We start from the raw sequence: 15,667 nt of genomic DNA on the forward strand, positions 1-15,667 counted from the left end.
GGGATACATTAGTTACTAAAGAAATAACAATATATGACGATAGTAATCTACTGTTTGATAAATCCAAAGATTCCTGCTTCTGGGCTAAAAACTCACTCTGATAAAAAGCAAATGGGAAAACTGGAATACAGTATGACAGAAACAAGGCATAGATCTGGGTGGCTAAGTGGTGCAGTGGATAGAGCACTGGCTCTGTAGTCAGGAGTACCTGAGTTCAAACCTAGCCTCAGACACTTAATAATTACCTAGCTGTGTGGCCTTGCGCAAGCCACTTAACCGCATTGCCTTGCAAAAAAATAAACAACTAAAAAAAAAATCAAGGCATAGATCAATATCTTTCAACCTATATAAGTTAAGGTTGAAATGGGTACAGGTTTAGACATGATAGGTAATATTATAAGCCAATTCAGAGAACAAATAATAGTTTACCTGTCAGATCTTTGGTCAGTTTATGACCAAAGAAAAGCTAAAGAACATTTTATATAACAAGCTGGATAATTTTGATTATATTAAATTAAAATGTTTTTGCATAAACAAGAGCACCAAGATTAAAAGGAATGTAGTAAGTTTGGAAACAATTTTTACTACTAGTGTTTCTGACAAAGAACTCATTTATAAAATAAATTAGAGAACTGAGGCAAATTTATTTTAAAAATAATTCCCCAATTGATATATGGTCAAAGCATATAGAAAAACAATTCTCAGATGACGAAATCAGAGTTATTTAGAGTTGTATGAAAAATTGCTCTAAATGTAAATGAAAACATCTCTGAGGTACCATCTCACACTTTTCAGATTGACCAGTATAATTAAAAAGGAAAATGATCAATGTTGGAGGGGATCTGAGACTCTATTGCATTGATGGTGGAGTTGGGAATTGATCCAACCTTTCTGGAGAGCAATTTGGAATTATGCCCAAAGGGTAATAAAAATGTGCATACCCTTTGATCCAGCAATACTATTACTGGGTCTGTATTTTGAAGAGATTATGAAAGAGGGTGAAAATTGAACATATACAAATATATTCATATCAGCTCTTTTGAAATGGAAAAAAATGGAAATTGAGGGTATTTCCCATCAATTGAGGAATGGCTAAACAAAGGGTGGTGGTAAATGTATATAATGAAACACTATTGTTCTATAAGAAATCATGGGGGATGGGATTTCAGAAAAACCTAGAGAATTTTGGGTTAAATGATGTTGAATTTTCATTCATGAGTAAAGACAGACAGACTGTATATATATATATTAACAACAACATGGGGTCATGGTCAACCATATTGGACTTGCTCATTTCAACAACACAATAATCAAAGACAATTTAAAAAGACTTGTGATGAAAAATACAAGACCCATCTTCTGAGAAGGAACTATGGAGTTTAAATGAAGACCAAAGCTTATTACTTTCAATTTTTAAAAATTTTCTTACGTATTGTTTTTTCTCTGCAATCCTTGCATTTGGATCTGATTTTCTCTCCCATGTTCAATATTGATTTATGTTTAGCATGGTAATAAATTAAAAGCCTATATCATATTGCTCTCTGTTAGGGGTAGGGGGAGGCAGAAAAATTATAAAACTCAAAATCTTGCAAAAAAAAGAATGGTAAAACTACCTTTTCATGTAGTTGGAAAAAACAAATAAATATTTTTTTTTAAAAAAAGAAAGAGATTCTCATGGTACATTATCTATTTTAATCTGTATTCACAGACTGAAATGAATTCTTGATGGAAAAGAATTCTTGTATACTCCACAATTTCAAATACTGGCAAAAATGAAAGAATCATGGGAATCAATGGTATAGCTAAGAAAACCCTAGAGGCAGAAATAGAAGCCTGAGCTACCTCAGAAAATAATAGGCTCCTCCTTAATAAAGGCCTTCAAACACAGAGTTGATGACCACTGTTCAGCTGTGTTTTGTAAAGAATTTTTTTGTCTACATCACTGATCTTCAACATCTCTTCCAGTTCTTATATTCTAAGATTCCATTACTTTGTATTATGAGAATTCAGTAAAATAAGTTCTTATATTATCAAATATTTTGAACTATAAGTGACCTAAAAGTCTACCATGTCCATTTTTAGAGATAAGATAAAACAAGCAAAGTGATTTTATATATTTTTAAAACCAAATTAAATTAAATTATTAAATAATTAAATAATTAAATTAAAATTAAATTAAATAAATTAAATAATTAAATAATTTTTAAAAACCAAAAAAGAGATGAAGAAGAAAAATGGGGGAAAAAATTTGAGTCATGCAGAGGAATAATGAAAATTTGACTGAATAAACAATAAAATTAAAAGTAAAATTGAAGAAATGGAAAAAGAAATTAAGTTCTTTAAAATGAAAAATGACCAACTGGAAAAATTATATCTCATCAAAATGTAAAATTGACCTATTAGAAAAGGAATGTAACTAATAAAAATGAAATGCAAATAATCTGGAAAAGAATTGTAACTTATCTAAAAGTAAATTTAACCAAATGGAAAAGAAAACACAAAAGTTTACTGAAGAAAAAATCCCTAAGAATTAGTAAGGGGGAAATATAATTTAATGACTCTATGAGAGACCAAGATTACATCAAAAAAAAATCAACAGACTGGAAAAATAGAGGGAAATATAAAGTATCATTTAGGAAAAACAACTGACCTAGAAAAAAGATCCAGAAGAGATAAATTCTAAATTGTTGGTCTACCTGAAAGCCATGATAAGACAAAGAACCTGGACAATACAGTGCAGGAAATAACCATAGCAAATTGCCCTAATATCCTAGAACAAGGAGATCAAATAATCATTGAAATAAATTCTTTGATCACCCCACCCCAAAATAAATTCCAGAATATAAACTTAAAGGAATATTGTAACGAAATTTCAGAATTTTTAGCTGAAGGAGAAAATACAAGCCACCAAAAAGAGGCATTTTAAATACCAAGGAGATACCATAAAAATTACTTACGACTTATCAACTTCAACATTTAAGTATTGGAAGACCTCAAATAAAATATTTCAGAAAGAGAAGAAGCTTGGACTACAACCAAGAATCAGTTACTCTTTAAAATTCCACATATTCTTTCAGGGGAAAAAAGATTTCAACAAACTACTGAACTTTCAAACTTATCTGATAACAATACCTCAAATGAAAAGAAAATTTGATCTTCAAATACAAAACTTAAGAAATGCATAAAAAGGTAAGTAGAAAGGGGAAAACTATTAATAAATAAGATTAAACTATCTTCATCCCTACAAGGAAGGCAATATTTATAACTTAAGAAATGTATTTCTCTTATATTAATTAAAAGAAGCATGCTCAGACACAGGGTAATAGTATAAATTGATCATGTGAATGATGGTCCCTTATAATAAAGGAAGGAAACTACATTTTTTCTATTAGGTACACTAAACAATGAAGTAATATCTATACTAAACATATATGGACCCAGTGGTATGGCATGCAGATTCTTAGAGGAGAAGCTAAATAAGTTACAGGAAGACATAGACAGCAAGTCTATATTAGTGGGGGACTTCAACCTCCCTCTTATAGAATTAGATAAATCTACCCCCAAAATAAAGATGAAGGAAGTTAAGAAGGTGAATATAATATTAGAAGATTTAGATAGGATAAACCATTAGAGAAAACTGAATGGGGATAGAAAGGAATATATCTTTTTCTCTGTAATACAACTACACAAAAAGTGATCATGTATAAGGGCATAAAATATGTCCTAATCTAATCAAATCAAAATATGCCCCAATCAAATATAGAAACACAAACTATTAAGTGCATCTTTCTCAGAACGTGAGGCAATAAAATTATATATATATAACAAAAAGTCATCATGGAAGGATAAACTAAAAATTATAATGTTTGTCCTTCATTTTTTCGAAGAACACGTCATCAGGAAGATGATGCCATGACAAGCACATGAATTAGATTTGCGTGAGGGGGAGGATGTGCTAAGTAACCAGCTTCATTTGCTCCTCCAGAATTAACTGGGTCCAGTGACCAGATATGAGTCAGGATAACCGGAGATGACCCTGGATACAAGACAATCATCATTTAAGTGACTTGCCCAAGGTTACACATCTAGTAAGTATCTGCCGTCATATTGAACTCAAATACTCCTGACTTCAGGGACAGAACTCTGCCCATTATATCATCTAGATGCCCAAGGAAGAGGGCACAATACCCTCAGATACTTGACACTTAACTGTTCTACCTTGAGCAAATCACTTAACTGTAATGCCTCACATCCAGAACCATCTCCAATCATCCTGCTTTATATCTAGCCACTGCATCCAGATAGCTCTGACAGAGAAAGTGAGGCTGGTGACTTAGTACACCACTGTCTCACTCTAATCTAATTCATGTGCTTGTCATGATATCACCTCTCTGATGTCATGACTCTCAAACTAAAAATTGACTACTAAATAACTAAATTTTAAAGAATTAGTGGATCAAATAATAAATAATAGAAATAATAAACAATTTCATTCAAGATAATGACAATGATGAGACATGATACTAAAACTTGTGTGATAGTCAAAGCAATTATTAGGGGAAATTTTATTTCTTTAAATGCTCATATAAATATAATAGAGATCAATAATCTGAATATGCAAGTAAATCCAAAAAACTAGAAAAGAATAAATTAAAATTTTTTTAATTAATACTAAATTAGAAATTCTGAAAGTCAAAAGATAAATTAATAAAATTCAAGGTAAGAAAATTATAGAACTAATAAATAAAACTGAGTTGTTTATGACATGAAACCAATAAAATTAATCTGATATTTTTTTGAAAAATAAAGTAAATAAAATTCACAGTATCCAAAATGAGAAGGGGAACTCACTGCTAATGAGAAGAAAATAGTGATAATTCAGAACTATTTTGCCCAAATGTATTTAAAAAAAGCTGACAATATAAATGAAATGGATGAACATTTATAAAATATAAATTATCCAAATTAACAAAAGAGGAAACAAAGCACTTAACTAAGCCCATTTGAGAAAAATAAATTGAAGAAGCATCAGTAAATTCCTTTAGAAAAAAATATTTCCTGGGTCAGATGGATTTAGAAGTGAATTCTACCGAACTTTTAAAGAACAATTAATTTCTATTTTATATAACCTATGTGAAAAAATAGAGTTCTGCAAAATTCCATTTATGACATCAACATGATACTGATAACTAGGAAGATTCAAAATAGACAAAAAATTTCCCTAATAAATATTGAAGCAAAAAATTTAAATAAAATTTTAGAAAAAGATTACAAGTCATTACTATGATAATATGACATTATCAGACAAGATTTATAACAGAAATACAGGAATAGTTCAATATTAGGAAAGCAATCAACAAATGACCATATTAATAACAATATTAACAGAAATCATATAATTATCTTAATAGATGCTGAAAAACCCTTTGACAAAAGAAAGTACCCTTTCCTCTTCAATGCACTAGAGAACATAGAGTTTTCCTTAAAATGATAAGCAGTATCCATCAATAGGCATTATATGTAATGGGGATAAACTAACAGCATTTCCACTGAGTTCAGGGGTGAAACAAGGAAACACTATCTCCACTAGTACTCAATATTGTATTAGAAATGCTAGCTTTAGCAATAAGAAAAGAAAAAGAAACACAAGGGATTAGAATAAAGAATGAGGAAAAAAAAGTCTTCACTCTTTGCAGATGAAATGATGGTATACTTAAAGAACCTTAGAAAATCAATAGGGGTGGCTAGGTGGCGTAGTGAATAAAGCACCGGCCTTGGAGTCAGGAGTACCTGGGTTCAAATCCGGTCTCAGACACTTAATAATTACCTAGCTGTGTGGTCTTGGGCAAGCCACTTAACCCCATTTACCTTGTAAAAACCTAAAAAAATCAATAAAAAAACTACTTGAAACAAAATACAACTTTAACAAAATAACAGACAACTTTAACAAAATAACATTAACAAAATAAACCCAAACAAATCATCATCATTTTCACATATGAACAAGAAAAGGCAACAGCAAGGGATGCAAAGACAAATTTCTTTTAAAGTAACTATAGAGCCCCCCTCTCTGTCTCCTCTGCTCCGCAGGCAGCTCTTTGGCTTTGCCCCTCACCCCCGAACTTGGCCTGCGCCAAGTTCGTCTCTACCCCTGCCCTTGTGAGGAGCAGCTCTCAGCTGCAATGGTGTTAAGACCACCAGATGTTCGGACAGATGAGAACCTCAACATTTTGGCAGGATCGGGTCCCTTGACCTCACTTGTCTCCAGATGTGGATTCCAAACTAGCGCCATCTCACGGGACAGTGACACAGCAGCCAAGTTCATCGGGGTTTGAGCTGCCACTGTGGGGATGGCCGGTTCTGGAGCTGCGATTGGGACTGTGGAAGCCTCATTATTGGTTATGCCAGGAACCCCTCCTTGAAGCAGCAGCTCTCCTATACCATCCTAGGCTTTGCCCTTCGAGGCCATGGTGCTCTTTTGCCTGATGGTGGCCTTCCTCATCCTCTTCACCATGTGATGGAGCCATTTCCAACCTCAAGGTTTCGGAATGTTCTTCCTCGTCCTCCAGGTCCTTTCATGACTCTTCCAGCTCATGTGTACTTCCCCCTCCATCTTACCAGGCAGCCCTGGGGAAAGCCATGGACTCAGGGTTTGACAGAGGGAAGAAAAATAAATACTGTGTTATTAAGCTGTTAAAAAAATTAAATAACTGTAAAGGGGCAGCTTGGTGGTTCAGTGGATAGAGCACCTGCCCTAGAGTCAGGAGTACCTGAGTTCAAATTTGACCTCAGACACTTAATAATTACCTAACTGTGGGACTTTGGACAAGTCACTCAACCCCATTGCCTTGCAATCCCCCCAATGTAAAGTAGCAACAAATAACATAAATCATAAAATAACTATACTAGAGTTCTCCTAAGATGAACTCTGCAACTCCCCCAGGTCACCAACCATGAATACCACCAAGGATTTTGTTCCCACTGTCACAGTTCTCAGGATAGTCCCCATCTCACCCTCATGCCTGTGTGCTGGGTCTCTGCTCTCTGACCTGGGTATGACCATGCTCCTCTGTGATAGATCTTGCTGGGAGATGTTCCCCTTATTTCTTTTCTAGGTTCTGTCCACCCAAAATGGATTAAGAGGATTGATTCATGTCGGTTTTGAGGGAAAGGCAGGAGAGCTTAAAACAGTGCCTGATTTCTCTCCTCCATCTTGGCCATGCATTGAGAAACTTTTTTTTAGTCAAGAAATATGACTTTTTAAATTTATCATTGGCTTATATGGTCATAGCCTCTCATTTTATTGCCAAGTTACCCCCATAAGCAATGCACTAAGAAATGTGATTTGGCAGGCAAAACACAGGAAAATCTGACTTCAATTCTATTTTAATTGCCACCTATGTTGCTTCCTAGCAATATGTCCATATTAAGCAACTTCAACTCTTGGTAGCTAAGTTTTACTATATGTAAAATAGGGATAATGATAAATGCAACATGAACTTTAAAAGGTTGTTGTGAGACTCATGAGATTATGAAGGTAAAGTACTTTGTGATTCTAAAAAGCTTTATAAATTTCAGTTGTTTTAACCATTTTCTGCTAAAGAAGATTAAATAAAGTTTCCTTGTTTATATTGGTGCTGTATCATTCTTTGACCTATGATCCCAAAACTCTGCAATGTCTGGGCCCTAAGGGACTAGTAAAATAACACAATAACCATTTACTACCCTACTAGATTATCATATCACTCTTTCATATATTCTTCATATGTTGTCTAAGGATTTCAGATACATTCCTTTAGAAGACAAGGAATTGAATGTGGAGTGGTTTTTACATTTAATAGGATTCACATAAGTTTTTCCTGGTATTACTTAAAGAAAAAAATCAGAAAACTTTTTATTGTAACTGGGACATCTAAAGAGAGTGAGATGTTAACTCTCAGAACAAGTGGTTGGACAGAAGTATCTATCTACACTTAATTTTTTTTCTTGTTACTGCACTATAGCATCTTACAGTTAGAAAACTAGGAGGAAAAGTGGATATAGTGCTGGTCCCTGAGCTAGAAAGACTGAACTTAAAATATGACTACAGGCACTTGCTTTTTGCATGACCCTAAGGAAGTTTCTTAACAATTGCCTCAGTGAATGTTTATTATTTAATAGCTTCTGAATATCCCTATAATTCTTGTCAAACCAATCTTGATGTTTGTGAATATTTTGGTCCAGATGAGTAAATGTGATGTTGTACAACAAATTTCTGGATGCTGCCCACTCCTTTTTTATCCCACTTTTTTTTAAAACTTATGTTGTTTTAGTATTTCTTCCAAGTTAGGAAAAAACTTGTCAATACTTAGAGTAGCACTCTAATCTATTGACATTAAGTCTTCTGGTAGTTATATTACCTTGGGATGGCTGCTTTTGTTGAAAGTGAATATTTAGCTTGGAGAGGATGAGTTCTGATCAGCTCTACACTCTGCACCACTTATCATCAACTTCACATCCTGCCAATCTCTTCTTGTTACAATGACAGTCGATTAAATGTCCATGTTTTCAGGAAGGGTGCTTCCATCTTGGAGTCTCAGGTCAGAGTTAAGTGGCAGATGGACAAAAGGTGAAAGCTAGCTCTTTACAGGACTCAGCACCCTTCATGCCAGGGGTAATATTCTTCCCTGGAAATCATTAAACCCCCTTTTTTGTCCTGGACAGCTTGGTGGCATATTGCCAGGCATGTAATCATAAAAAGTCATCTTTTTTAATTCAAATATGGTCTCAGATGCTTGCTACCTGTGTGATACCAGGCAATCCACTCAACCCTGTTTTTCCTAGTCTCCTCTTCTATAAAATGAGCTGGAAAAGGAAATGGCAAAACACACCTTCATCTTTGTCAAAATAACCCCAAATAGGATCACACAAACTTGGTTATGAATAAATGACTGAATATTAATAACAAATATTTTCTCACTTTAAAACTTACTTTCCTATTCTATTGGGGGGGAGATTTTCACCTCATTGATGTAAACAAACAATTTTACAAAAGAGACCTTCTCAAAAATGCCATGTCCAAAGATATATCACCATACATTTTGAAAGTCCTTTCCTATCAAAGTTCCATGAACTCAGACAACAGCTAGACCACAATCTTGTACTTTTTTGATTCCAAGATAGGGAATAGTCAATATAGAAATAATTTTCTGAGAGCAGAGAAGATAAAGATTTGGATGGCAGGGAGGAAAAAAGAAAGAATTTGGACCCCATTTACACAATGAAGTATATATCCCAAATCATAATAAGACAAATCATAATAAGACATTCTACTAAAGGTAGATCCTTAACAATAGAATTCAAAAGTAGGAGAATTGAGGCAGGACACACTGTAAATCCATTGAAATATAGCTAAATTCATGACTCTATAGATCTAGAACTAGAAGCTTTAAATTTCTGTTTATTTGTTTTGTATTTTCTGCAAATATTAATTTTGTGCATATTTCTGTTTACTTATTTCCTCTGATAAATTGCAAGTTTCATGAGAATAGAGAAACCTTCACATTTGTCTTTGTATGCTATGGTCTGGCACACTGTATAGATACTTAGGCAAATGATCACTGATTGATTGGAATCTATCAATTTCAATCCCCTTTTCATATATGATGAAACAAAGAGCAAAAACTATTAAGTGACTTATAGGCAAGTTCACACAGGTAGTAAGTAACAGAGATGTTATTTCAAACCAGGTATATTCATTTGTAGAATGACTGTGTGTTGAGTATCTTTTGTCTTCTGAATGATGCCTCTTCTTCTAGAGGTAAGAAATTATGATGGGTTGAAATTGAGATTGCAAGGACATAGCTTAGAAGTATGACTGGAGGAGGGGATAGAATTTAATATCAGTCTCCTTCTGGGCATTGCAGTTCAGTTTGAATAGGAAGACATGATTAGGATTATGGAGTGATGGGAAGAAGTGGGGAAGACGAAGAATCTGCTCTTTCTCTTTTCAGTTTTCTACTGTAGGTTAATGAGTCCCTTGAACTACTTTCGAATACACACCACCAGGAGAGATTTCCTGTGCTAGGTTAGAATATCTTCTAGTTCCTTGGGGGTACTGTTATCTTCATCTGCATGCCTTAGTTTGTTTTAAGAAGCTTTTAAGGAGGAAGTCTATATCACCATATTCTATGGGGGTTTCTGATAGCACTAGGAAAAATAAACAGTTGGTAGTTTCTATGTAGGCCATTTGCCAATAATATAGTGCAACCTTCCCTTGCCCTTTGGGGAATGTGACTAGCTTTATCTGTATATAAGAAACATCAGTACCAGCAGGATAATCGTGCCTGATATATGTTCTCAGTGAAGACTTAGCTAAAGGGATTATAAGAGGTTAATCCATCTCTCCGCTACTTCCTCCAGGTACAATGTATTTTTTGCTTTTTCTTTGCTCCAACCTCAATTGCTAGGCATCCCCACTTTATAAGATTACTACAATGTCTGAACTATTAGCAGTCACTGTATCTATCCAAAGTGTCCTCAATGTTGTCTCCTATGAAATACCTATTAAGTGGTAAAAATTGGAAGAACGGGAATAGAGGAAGTTCCCCTACTTTTCCTAGTAATAGTTACTTGAAATAAGATTCAATTTACTTTTAAAACAGAGAAAGAGAAAGGGATACAATTTATCATTTTGATAAGGATACGTGTACCTTTGCACCTGGTTTCTAAGAGTCATTACTTGTCCCATTCAAAAGACCAGCATAAATAAATTAAATTAAATTTAAAAATTGCTGGACTTTTAACTCATTAGGGGTTATGTTCGTTTCATAACTTTCTTGTATGTTTTTCCTTTTGATCTTTTCTGTTTTCTTTTATATATTTGAAACAATATTTCATTATAATGGGAATTATACTGAATATTCCTCCTTTTTTCTCTCATCCCATTCCTAATTCCCATTGAAAAGCAAAAGAAAGAAAAAAGAAAATTTTTGTAACAAATAATCCAGCCAAGCAAAAATAAATCTTTATGTACCCATGTTCTAAAATGTTTGTCTCTACTAAACTTTCTATTTATCACCTATCTTCCTGGGCAATATGTTTCATTCTAGGTCCTCTGGAGATAGGAATGGTCATTATGTTCTTCTGATTTCTTAAGTATTTATGCTACTTTTCACTTTTCTTTGTAATATTGCTGTCTTATTTAAACTCTTTTGTGAATTTATTCACTCTATATCAGTGCTTCCCAAACTTTTCTGAAGTTATTTCTTTTTCAAATACATTTTGCTTTGCCAACTACATACAATGATCTTATTTATTGACCATTTTTTGCAGGATTTTGACTTTTCAGGGTGGTGGGGGGTAGGGAAGCAAGATCAGGGGTAAAATTATAAAGCTCAGATAAAAATATTTATATTAAAAAGGAAATTTTCTCCCTCCCTTTCTTCCCTCTCCACTGCCACTGACAGAAAGCAAAGTGATATAGGCTCTACATTTATAAGCAATCTAATCATAGATCTATATTTAACATGTTGTGAGAGAAGAATCAAAATCAAATGGAAGAAAGAAAACATTCTACAGAAAAAAATGACAATACAGAGGACAACTTTTAAAAATTGAAGATAATAAACTATGGTTTTCATTTAAGCTCCACAGTTCCTTCTCCAGATGGTATTTTTCCATTACAAGTCCCTTAAAATTGCCTTGGATTTTTGTAGTGCTGAAATGAACAAGTTTATCATGACTGATCATCACTCCATGCTGTTGTTAATGTGTATAATGTTCTTCTGGTTCTGCTTCTGAGACAAGATGCAGCCTTTGGATTTAATTATTCCATACCCACTTCACTATTGACTTTCTTCTTGATGCCTCACAAGTCTTGCTTACTTTGATGGTTGAGGATAGAACCTTTAAGTTTCACTTTTAAAGTCCCAATGTATTTTTATTATTATTACTATTATTATCATCATCATCCTCATCATCATCAATATTGTTTAGTCTAGATTCCACTATCTCATTTGGACTGAAAATATGGCAGATATTCATGCAATGGTCTTAAAGTCATTGTTAAGGCAGCTCTTTATTTTTCCAATGTGGACAGCTTCACCTCTTCTTTGGAAGTAATTCCTCCCTTGGGAAGAATGCCACCATGCTGGAATTTGTGTGGGCACACTCAATTGACTTTAGATGTACTATAATTTAGAATACTCAGTTCCAAAATACCCACTAGCCAAAATACTCACTAGCTCAGAATCAGGGTCATATAGGCATATACTACCATCTTAGCTTAATTATTATGTAAGCCTAGGATGGATTCCTGGACTGATCAGTTGTTGTCTTTCATTCTCAAACAGGACCAAAATGACATCCCTGTGTTGGGTACCCTGTGTTCCATTTGTATGATCAGACTAATACAAACATGGAATGCTCTACTCAGGGCACAAATAGTCCCTATCAATATTTGGACTTCAAATGTCTCAAAATTTGCACCTCATGTTTCTTTTGAATTGTTGCAATTCTGCTTCACTATTGACCACAGTACCTCCTTTGGTAGGTACACCATAATGGACAATCTTATTCCAGTGCCTCATTTATCTTTTTTTTAAATTTTTATTTAAGGCAATGAAATTATGTAACTTGCCCATGGTCACACAGCTAGGCAAATATTAAGTGTCTGAGACTGGATTTGAACTTAGGTCCTCCTGACTCTAGGGCCAGTGCTCTATCCATTACGCCACCAAGCTGACCCCTCACTTTTCTTTAATTCCAAAATTCTTCAAAGAGACCTTGTGAGTATTCTTGTATTGATTTTCTGACCTCCATGTGAGCATTTACCTTTTGTGAGTTCTTTGTAAAATAGTCTTTTAGGGAAACATGTTTTGCATTCAAACAATGTGGCCTTCACATTGAGTTATGCTCTCTGCAGTAGAGCTTAAATGTTTGACTGTTCAGCTTGAAAAAAGAACTTCAGAGTTCAATATTTTATTTTTCCAGGTGATTTTCAGAATCCTCCTTAGATAATTCAAATGGAAGTAGTTTAATTTCTTACCATGGCACTGATACACTGTCCAGATTTCACAGCAAACAGCAATGAAGTTAGCGCAATGGTTCTGTAGACCTTCGATTTGGTTGGCAGTAATGATTTTTTTTCTCACACTTTTCTTTGTAGTTTCCTGGACAATGAACTAGCTCTGGATATATATGTCACAACCTCATTATCTATATGTACATTCCTAGAAAATCTACTGCTAATGTAAATGAAATCATGAACAACAGTCACAGTTTCTCTCTTTGCTGTAACTGATAGCTCCATGTATGGATGGTAAGGTGCTGCTTGGTGGAGAACCTCTGTTTGCTTTTGTCAAAATGTGTACAAACAGAAGAGTACTGATTCATACTTTATTTCATCTCAGTCCCAAAAGTTGCACTGAAAGTACAATCAAATGTAAACAAAAAGTCATGCACCAATTTTCCATTGACATCAGTCTCAGCTTATAGCCTTTTCAAATTAAATCAGTGTAGTAGCTGACTTGGTGCCATATTTTCCTTGTTGATGGTATCTGACAACATTGCTGAATACAAAATGCTAAAGATCATGGTAGCTAGCAGAGAGCTCTGCTTCACTTCATTGATTATTGGGAAAGCATGAGGACATCATCCATTGTTGTATAATATTGTATAATACTGGATGTATAATATTGATGAACTTCTTCAGGTAATTTTGCCAAGACTGAGCACAAGTTCCCTTGAATGACAGTATTAAAGGTCTTAGCCATTGAGGGCATTGAGGCTAATTGATGTCAGCTAGTCACTAGTAAGCAGTTCTCTCAAAATCATCCTACATGCATAATTCATTTCCCTTCCTCAGTTTACTTTCACTCAATCTACACATGTATGCACATGCTTAAATGCTACACAGACAAAGAAATTGAGACTGAAAGGGAATAAATGGTTGATGCCACCTATATGGTTTGTCAATGACTGAGTTAGAAATAGACCTCAGATCTTGCAGTGACCATATAGTATTTTTTATAACTCTCCTTCCATTAAAGGATCATTCTAAATCCAAAGAAGGTCAAGGCATTCATGGTTTCTCTTTTAATTTTTCTTACCTTCTGTAATGACATTTCAAGGTCATGCCATATTATGATTTAGAAGAGATATTTAGTAGGTGATAAGTAGAAGTACAAAAACAAAAGAAAAGAAAACCAAAACCAAATCCATATTAAAACAATAGTAGAGAGGTACTCAGTCATTCTGAGTAAGGTGACCAGAGACACTTTTCTTCAGTAACAGAAATGTAATTGAAGACATAATCTTAATGACCAAAGGATACCAAGCTGGGAAGCATGGAAGAATGAAGATCATTCTTCAGAAAGATAAAATATAAAATTATCTGCATGGCATTCAAAGCCCTTCATGACCTGGTCCCTTCTTAACTTTCTAGGGTTATTACACTTTATTTACCCATATACTCTCTAAGATCAGTGACACTGGTCACTTTCCTGTTCCTTGCAGAAGACACTTCTTCTGACTAAACATTTTCAGTGTTTTTTTTTCACTCTTCCTCTTCATTTCCACCATCAGGCTCTCCTGGCTTTCTTCAAGTCTCACCATCTATAATATAGCTTTATTCATATCTCTTACTGTTAGTGCCTTCCTTCTTTTCATTATATCCAGTTTTTTCTTTGTATTTCTTATTGTACAAAATTGTTTTAATGTTTTCTTCTTCATTAGATTGTGAATTCATCAAGAGTGTCTATTTTTTTTACCTTTCTTTGTATTGCCAACACATAGCATGATGATTGGCCAGTAGAAGGTGCTTAATAAATCCATATTAACAGAGTGATTTACTGAAAAGAAACATCTTCAAATTCACATTGATAATATGAAAAGAAAAAAAAAAACTATTGAGAAGAATAATGAGATACTAAATTTACTCAAGATGAGGTCACAGGTTTTTTAAATGTTTTTATTTGCATCCTTTTAAAAAGCTTCCACCATTTCTTTTTAACTGTCCAATAAAATTCCAATGTGCCCTCCAATAAAAGAGCAATGTATCAGTAATGAGTAGAAATGGAGGGAAAGCAGATTATGGCTCTATATTAGAAGGTCTCTAAAAGTAGCATGCTTTCCCTTGGAAGGTAGGTGGTTTTTCATAATTATTTTCATGTGAACACCAGTTGATCCCTTTTAGAGGACATGGTATATGAAATTTATGCTCTATGTAGAGACTGTATTAGATAATGTCTCAAGAGCCTTACAAATGGAAGATTCTTTAAGTCTTTTAATTTCCATACTGTCAAAAATTTTTTCTGTGTTCTGACAAAAGACAACAAAGATTCTTTTTTTGTTGCCTCATCTTTATTATGGACATTTAATTGTTTTGAAGAGGCAAAGGGATGTATTTCCTTCCTTACCACTCTAATTTTACTATTGTATAATAGCCAGACTTTCTGTCTTTTAAATAATTTGAATAAAAAATTGAAGAGTCAGAGTTCCTCCTTTTTCATCATGCCTAACACATTTGCAAAGAATTATAAAAACTAAGGCAAACTTCCACTTCATACATCTAATATATACCCACGTTCAATATATTATGGGTCATATTTTTGACCTTTTACTGATGGGCATCTTGGTTTAAGGGGAAGAGGACTGATTTTGGAATATAAAAATCTATTTTTATTGC

General features: G+C 33.9%; 1 pseudogene; it reads left to right on the forward strand.

Annotated features, from left to right (window-relative positions):
* The first annotated feature begins 5,708 nt into the window (after window positions 1–5,708).
* LOC141492825 (ATP synthase F(0) complex subunit C2, mitochondrial pseudogene) lies at window positions 5,709–8,502 on the forward strand (annotated as a pseudogene).
* The last annotated feature ends 7,165 nt before the right edge of the window (window positions 8,503–15,667 follow it).

This window comes from Macrotis lagotis, chromosome 7 (genome assembly GCF_037893015.1).
Source record: "Macrotis lagotis isolate mMagLag1 chromosome 7, bilby.v1.9.chrom.fasta, whole genome shotgun sequence".
Taxonomy (NCBI): domain Eukaryota; kingdom Metazoa; phylum Chordata; class Mammalia; order Peramelemorphia; family Peramelidae; genus Macrotis; species Macrotis lagotis.